We start from the raw sequence: 8,103 nt of genomic DNA, 5'->3' as shown, positions 1-8,103 counted from the left end.
TGCCATAAAATAATAACTCATATTCTAATGTGAATGTAATAACTTTAAATAAGGAGTGATATCACATTTCCCTTATGTCAGTCACACAAAAGACAGGTGCCTCAAACCAGTGGCCAGTGTAGTGGAGTCTGTGAGGTCATGCTGTGATGTCATAATGGGCCTCAAACCAGAAAGAACCAGTGCTGGCTGGCCTGGTGGGGTCTGTGAGGTCATGCTGTGATGTCATAATGGTATCAACTGCCTATATCCCGGCTTGGCTGCTGCCTCCCTCATTCTCCTTCAATACCTGGAGACACAAAGATCACCGGCAGGAGTAGAAACAACTGGCAGGAGAAACATACTTGGCTGAGGTTAGTAACTGGACAAAGACAAGGGCAGCTTAGTTAGATGTGGCAGCAGACTTAGATGCCCATTTATCAGCTATTCAAAACCTATTGCATATGTGTTCCAGTCAATCAGCTCCCAGCTGTCATGTGTTTAAAAATGACAGTTGGGAGCTGATTGACTGGAGCAATATTTATCATACGGAATGAGTTTTAAACAGCTAAAAATTATTGATAAATGGGCAACAAGAATCAGAGGGGAATAGAAATGATTGCTTTAATGATTTAGGGGTACATTTACTAAGCAGTGATAAGAGCGGAGAAGTGAGCCAGTGGAGAAGTTGCCCATGGCAACCAATCAGCACTGAAGTAACATCTATAATTTGCATACTATAAAATGATACAGAGCTGCTGATTGGTTGATGGGGCAATTTCTCCACTGGCTCACTTCTCCGCTCTTATCACTGCTTAGTAAATGTCCCCCTTAATAAGACAGAAAATAGGATACAGATACTGCACATTAAACTGGAAACAAATACATAGAAAATGAAATTATGTCATAGCTGGTGCTTATTTAAATAATACTATCATGTTTTATTTAAAATGTTTTGTATTATACATGTGTATGTTAGTTTATTATAGTGGTCACTGAGGTTTTCCATGATGGTTTCATCTTCTGCCACTGAAGCCAAACTACGGAGCTATTTATGTACTGAGAAATCCTCACCGCTCTCCTGGTTTCCTTATTACACACTGAGCCATAGAGTACATCAGCAATACATGGCCACCATTAATAGTAATCTAGGGGGAGATCTCTCATCCCTTCTAATGATGGGAGGTGTTGCCTATAGCAACAATCCGATGTTAACTACTGTATCATTGCATGGAGTATACTAGATAAATATTAGCTAGAAGATAATTGGTTGCTATGGGCAACAGCTCCATTTATACTCTTTGGAAGGTTTGATAAGTCTGAAAATATTAGGGAAGGCAGAAAGTAGGTTTATGTCGGACACCGCAGATGATTTTACAAATTCCAACAATGAAAGTGTTCTCAGCTTACATAAGTATAATAGTAACCGGTGAAATGGACTGTCCAGAAAGGCCATTATACAGCTTACAGTTTCAGGTTCTAGTTGATCTTAAATATGAATGTATATCCCTAAATACTGTAGTAGATGTTACTTACAATTGTAAATGCATTGCAAGGCATCTAACACTGTCTACTCTTCATCTTTCTCCACATCAGCGCTATGGCCCAGAGATGGATGATCACACTGTGGGAGTCGATAACTGCCTGCTGTCCATGCAGAAGATACAGGAGCTGGAATGCTCAGAGAAGAGATGCCCACTTGCCTCGCCATACCAGGCTTGAGGAAGAAATGCCTCCAACCAAGCCAGTGGGTTATGATCACTCTGATGGCAGTTTATCCAAAAAACTATCTCCCAGTGAGAAGAACAAGGATCGCCAGATTAAAGTCCTCGATCTCATTAACAAACAGTTAGTCGAGGAGAACAACTTGTTAGCGGCAGAAAACACCTTATTAAAACTGAAGGTTGAAATGCTTAAAGACACGCTAACGAAGGTCATAGAGCTGTTGTAGGCCCCTGTGTAACTCCGCCGCTGTTACGGAGGCTCACCCAGTAGCTGACCAGTAACCATGGATTCTTATCTTTATGCACTCACCTATTAGAGCAGGGGGAAATATGCACTGAGAGGTTTCTGTAATCTTCTAATCGAAAAGGAGCGACCTTTCTTTTTTGAAGTCTGCAGAAATCTGTCAGTGTGTATTTTCCACCTTTTCTCACCTTCTCTAATAGGTAAGTACATAAAAACAATGTTCCATGGCCAACATCTACTGGTTACAGCTTACTGTGGTTATACCTGGTAGTTAATCTTTACATCATTAAAGAGCCAGAGCAAAGATATTGTCTTTAGTGCATTCTTGCCTCTGTTTAATGTAGTTGTAGTGAGAAATATATTGTATGTCTAGCTAAATATATAACTATGATAATTATTCATAATATAAAAAACAATTCCATTATCACCAGTAAGGGGTGGGTGTAAGTCCCGATAATAATGGTGACTGTGGATGGAGATACTCGGCGGGACGTCCTTCTGTGTGAAGACAAACAGATAACCGGCATATACGGCGGATATATGCATTACATACATAGTAACATAGTATCTAAGGTTGAAAAAAGACAATTGTCCATCGAGTTCAACCTATTTGTGGTCTCCTATGCAGGATTATTTGGTCTAAAATTTTGACTGATGCTGATGTCTGCCATAGCGTTCTATCCCTCTTTTTATAGTAACTATAGTGCGTGACTATGCACCATAACCCTGGATATCCTTATCCATTAGGAATTTATCTAACCCATTCTCAAAGGTGTTGACTGAGTCCGCCATTAAAACTCCCTCAGGCAGGGAATTCCAAAGACGTATTGTCCTTACCGTGAAAAAGCCTTTACGCTGTTTTGTGCGGAATCTCCTCTCCTCTAACCTGAGCGAGTGTCCACGAGTCCTCTGTGTTGATCTAACCGAAAACAGGTCCCGCTCTGTGTATTGTTCCCTTATATATTTGTAGATGTTGATCATGTTGCCTCTTAGTCTCCTCTTTTCCAGTGTAAACATGCCTAGTCTTGCAAACCTTTCCTCGTATTCCAGTGTCTCCATGCCATTAATTAGTTTGGTCGCCCGCCTCTGAACCTTTTCTAGCTCCAGGATATCCTTTTTGTAGTATGGTGCCCAGAATTGTACACAATATTCAAGGTGTGGCCTCACTAGTGATTTATATAACGGGAGTATAACACTCTCGTCCCTTGCATCAATTCCCCATTTTATGCATGCTAATATCTTATTAGCCTTCTTTGCTGCAATCCTACTTTGGGTACTGCTGCTTAGTTTGCTATCTATAAGGACACCTAAGTCCTTTTCCAGTACAGAATCCCCTAATGTTACCCCATTTCGTATGTAGGTGTTATTTTTGTTCTTGTTACCACAGTGCATTAACTTACACTTGTCTGTATTGAAGCGCATTCTCCATTTCGCTGCCCATGCTTCTAATTTAACTAAGTCGTTCTGAAGCGATTCCGCATCCTCCTCCGTATTTATAGCCTTACACAATTTGGTATCATCTGCAAAAATTGACACCATGCTCTCTAGACCTTCTGTTAGGTCATTAATGGAAATATTGAACAACTAGGTGATTTATCGCGCCCTACGGGCGCTGTTCACATCGTCGCAAGGGGCTACGCCCCTTTAACCCCTGGACGCCTTTCTGGCATCCAATAATTGTATTATATGGAGTATTACCATTGCACGACGAAAGGGAGTCCGATGGGGAGGGGGCGGGGTAGTGGGGGATGTTGATGGGAGAGGGGTCCGGATGCGCTGCGGTTGGGGAGGGGCAGGTGCAGGTGTCGCAGATGGGGGGAGGGGTTCCGGAGGTGCTGCGGGTGGGGAAGGGGGGGTTCTGTGGGTGGGTTAGGGGGTTCGGAGTTTGCCACAGGTTGGGGAGGGGCGGGTGTAGGGGTGTGACGGATGGGGGAGGAGTTCTGTGGGCACTGCGGGTGGGGGAAGGGCCAGGTGCGGGGGTCCCAAGGGTGGGGGAAGGGTGAGTGTGGGAGTATAATGGGGTATAGATAATAGGGTGGGGTACACTGTAGGGGGTATATATAATGGGGATGGGTACACTGTGTGGGGTATATATAATGGGGATGGATACACTGTGGGGGAGTATATATAATGGGGATGGGTATACGTTGGGGGGAATATATAACGGGGATGGGTACACGTTGAGGAGTATATGTAATGGGGATGGGTACACTGTGGTGGGTATATGTAATGGGGAATGGGTATGTATAATGGGGTCGGGGTATCGGGGGAGACTTCCTGCCGCGGATTCCTCGCCTTACCTGGCCAGCTTGCCTCTCGACATCCCGCTGGCTTTAGCTTCTCCTTCTCGGTCCCGCATGCAGGTGGCGTCAGAGCTGTCACTGGGTCAGTCCGGGGACTGGCATGAGGCCTACACCGCCACCCAGCCTGGAGTCTGAGGATGCAGCCGGGGTACAGCGGTAAACACGGAGTGGAGGCCATCTGGGCTGGGAGAGGAGTCAGCAGGGAGAGCGGAATCCAGCAGCCAGGGCACAGGGACCACAGAGCTGCCCCCACCCGGGATATATACAGGGGTCATCCAGTCCTACACATAGCCCCATACTCTGGGGGTTACAGTGCTGCTAGTACCGCATGCTGGGGGTTATAGCAGGGACGTGCGGTGAGGTGTTTGGCCAGATATTTGCCCAGATTTGTGACTCATTTCCTAACTTTGTGTGACTCCGCCCAGCGCTATACACTGAGTCACAGATGTGGGCAAATATATAGGAGATGGGGGGGGGGGGGACAGGGGGAGATGTGTGTACAGCAGGTATATATATATTTATATATATATATATATATATATACATGGGGGGTAGATGTGTGTACAGCAGGTATATAGATGTGGAGGGAGTACATAGGGCAGGTATATATGAGCGGGGGGGTATATAGGGCAGGCACAGGTAGGTATGAGTGTACAGCAGGTATATATGTGTGCAGGGCCGGCTCCAGGCCTACTAGCACCCTGAGCGAGAAAATGTAAAAGCGCCCCCCCCATGCGCGCGCCGAAGGCGCGCGCGCTCCCGGAAAAGTGGGTGTGGCCTCTGGAAAAGTGGGCGTGGACTCGTAACTTCATATCATCAAACTGTAAAAATATTTTCACACAATTAGCAGCCTTACACATAGCCACAGTAGTGTTCCTTACACACAATGTCTCCAGTATAGTGCCAGATACACATAATGTGCAGTGCCAGATAGACATGACATGCCTCCCAGCAGTGCCAGATAGACATGACATGCCTCCCAGCAGTGCCAGCTACACATGACATGCCCCGCAGCAGTGCCAGCTACACATGACATGCCCCGCAGCAGTGCCAGCTACACATGACATGCCCCCCAGTAGTGCCAGCTACACAGGATAGTGTTCACTTTTTAGGGCATGGTGCTGATCACAGGGAGGGCACATTTTTAAGTTAGGAGGGCAAAATGATGTACATACTGCTTGTTGTTCCCATACCTATATGTCAAAGCATGGACAGTGCGCGCCGAAGGCGCGCAGCAAAAATTAATGGGAGTTACTTCGTGGGGAAGGTACGTGGCCACATAATAGTGGCAATTTGCATTACACCACACAGTAGTGCAGCTAATACACACTGCACCAGGTAGAACCTCCTATACACTTTGCGCCAGGCACAGCACTGAGACACATTGCCTAGCCACAGACGCCTAGCGGGAACACTACATGACATGCCCCCCAGCAGTGCCAGCTACACGTGACATGCCCCCCAGCAGTGCCAGCTACATAAATGGCCACACAGTGCCAGATATGCACCCACAGTTCAGATACATAAATGCCCCCAAAGTGCCAGATACATAAGTGCCTCCACAGTGCAGATATGCCCCCCACAGTGCCAGATACATGATGCCCCCGCAGTGCCAGATACATAAGTGCCCACACAGTGCCAGATATAAAAATGCCCACACAGTGCCAGATATGTCCCCACTGTGCCATATATAAAAATGCCCGCACAGTGCCAGATATGCCACCACAGGGCCAGATACATAAATCCCCCCAGTGCCAGATACATAAATGCCCACATATTGCCAGATGCATAAGTGCCCACACAGTGCCAGATGCATTATTGCCCCCCACAGTGTCAGATACATTAATGCCCCCAGTGCCAGATATGCCCCCACAGTGCCATATACATAATGCCCCCACAGTGCAGATATGCCTCCACAGTGCCAGAAACATAATGCCCCCACAGTGCAGCTATGCCCCCACAGTGCCAGATACATAATGCCCCCACAGTGCAGATATGCCCCCACAGTGCAAGAAACATAATGCCCCCACAGTGCAGCTATGCCCCCACAGTGCCAGATATATAATGCCCCCACAGTGCAGATATGCCCCCACAGTGCCAGATATATAATGCCCCCACAGTGCAGATATGCCCCCACAGTGCCAGATATATAATGCCCCCACAGTGCAGATATGCCCCCACATGAATAAACATAATGCCCCCACAGTGCCAGATATATAATGCCCCCACAGTGCAGATTTTAACTTACATGGCATTGTCACTGCGGACTGCGGTGCTGGGAGCCGGGAGGGGGAGTACTGCTGTGGGCCCAGGCAGGCAGGTAGGCGGGCGGGCGGCTGGACGGATGAACGATTCCGTCTGCGCTGCGCGGCGCCGGCGTCTAACGTCAGACGCAGGCGCCGCACAGCGCGCTGCGCGCACACACACACAGTTTGAAGGCTGGCTCCAGGCAGGAATATGGCGGCCGCAGCGTGCGGCGCCCTAAAAGAGTGGCGCCCCGCGCGGCCGCTCCAGTCGAACATGCCTGGAGCCGGCCCTGTATGTGTGTATGGAGTGGGTACGCAGGGCAGGCAGGTATGTGTGTGCATGTGGGTATGATGTGTGTACAGCAGGTATATATGTGTATGTGGAGGGGTAGATGTGTGTGTACAGCAGGTATATACATGTGTGGGGAGTAGATGTGTGTACAGCAGATATATATGTGGGGGAGGGTAGATGTGTGCACAGCAGGTATATATGTGTCTGTGGAGGGAGAGCATAGGGCAGGTAGGTACGTGTATGTGGGCACATAGGGCAGGTAGGTATGTGTGTGCGCGTACATAGGGCAGGTATATATGAGTGGGGGGTAGATGTTTGTACAGCAGGCATATAGATGTGTGGAGGGAGTACAGAGGGCAGGTATATTAGAGTGGTGGGGTATATAGGGCAGGCATAGGTAGGTATGAGTGTGCAGCAGGTATATGTGTGTGTATGGAGTGGGTACATAGGGCAGGCAGGTATGTGTGTGTGGGGGGTAGATGTGTGTACACCAGGTATATATATGTGTGTGTAGGGGGTAGATGTGTGTACAGCAGGTATATATATGTGTGAGGGGTAGATGTGTGTACAGCAGGTATATATATGTGTGGGGGGATAGATGTGCGTACAGCACGTATATATTTATGTGTGTGTGTGGGGGGGGGAGATGTGTATACAGCAGGTATATATGTGTGTGTGTGTGTGGGGGGGGTATGTGTACAGCAGGTATCTATAAATATATATGTGTGTGGGGGGGGTAGATGTGTGTAGAGCAGGTATATATATATATATGTGTGTGTGTGTGTGTGTGTGTGTGTGTGTGTGTGTGTGTGTGTGTGTGTGTGTGTGTGTGTGTGTGTGTGTGTGTGGGGTGGGTGTAGGTACAGCAGGTATATACTGTATGTGTGTATGGAGGGAGTACATAGGGCATGTACAGGTATATACACATAGTGTGGGGAAGGGAGGAGGTGCTGCAGCCGCTGTGTACTGCGGGACACTTGCTTGTCTCCGTCTTCCGGCGGCGGCTCCCCGCTCTCATCCTACTCGGGTGGCTCCGTCCTCCGCTGCCACCGCCTCACAGTCATCCTAACCGGGCGGCTCCGTCCTCTGCCGCCGCCTCACAGTCATCCTACTCGGGCGGCTCCGTCCTCCGCTGCCGCCGCCTCACAGTCATCCTACCCGGGCGGCTCCATCCTCCGCTGCCTCACAGTGACTGGTCGAGCCTCTTGCCGCCGCGGCCGTTACCCGTCCTCCTCCTCCAGGCAATCATACAGTGGCCAGTTGCCTGCTTTTTCCTCCTATAGCTTAGGCCAGATCTGTGACTCTGATTCCGCCCAGC

General features: G+C 48.4%; 1 long non-coding RNA gene across 1 annotated transcript; it reads left to right on the top strand.

Annotated features, from left to right (window-relative positions):
* Positions 1–267: 267 nt before the first annotated feature.
* LOC134946893 (uncharacterized) lies at positions 268–1,850 on the top strand. Its single transcript, XR_010182493.1, has 2 exons — positions 268–350; positions 1,573–1,850. It is a non-coding gene; the product is annotated as an uncharacterized LOC134946893 (long non-coding RNA).
* Positions 1,851–8,103: the final 6,253 nt, after the last annotated feature.

Source organism: Pseudophryne corroboree, chromosome 1 (assembly GCF_028390025.1).
Source record: "Pseudophryne corroboree isolate aPseCor3 chromosome 1, aPseCor3.hap2, whole genome shotgun sequence".
In the NCBI taxonomy this organism is placed as follows: domain Eukaryota; kingdom Metazoa; phylum Chordata; class Amphibia; order Anura; family Myobatrachidae; genus Pseudophryne; species Pseudophryne corroboree.
This window is presented reverse-complemented; position numbering and strand designations above follow the sequence as displayed.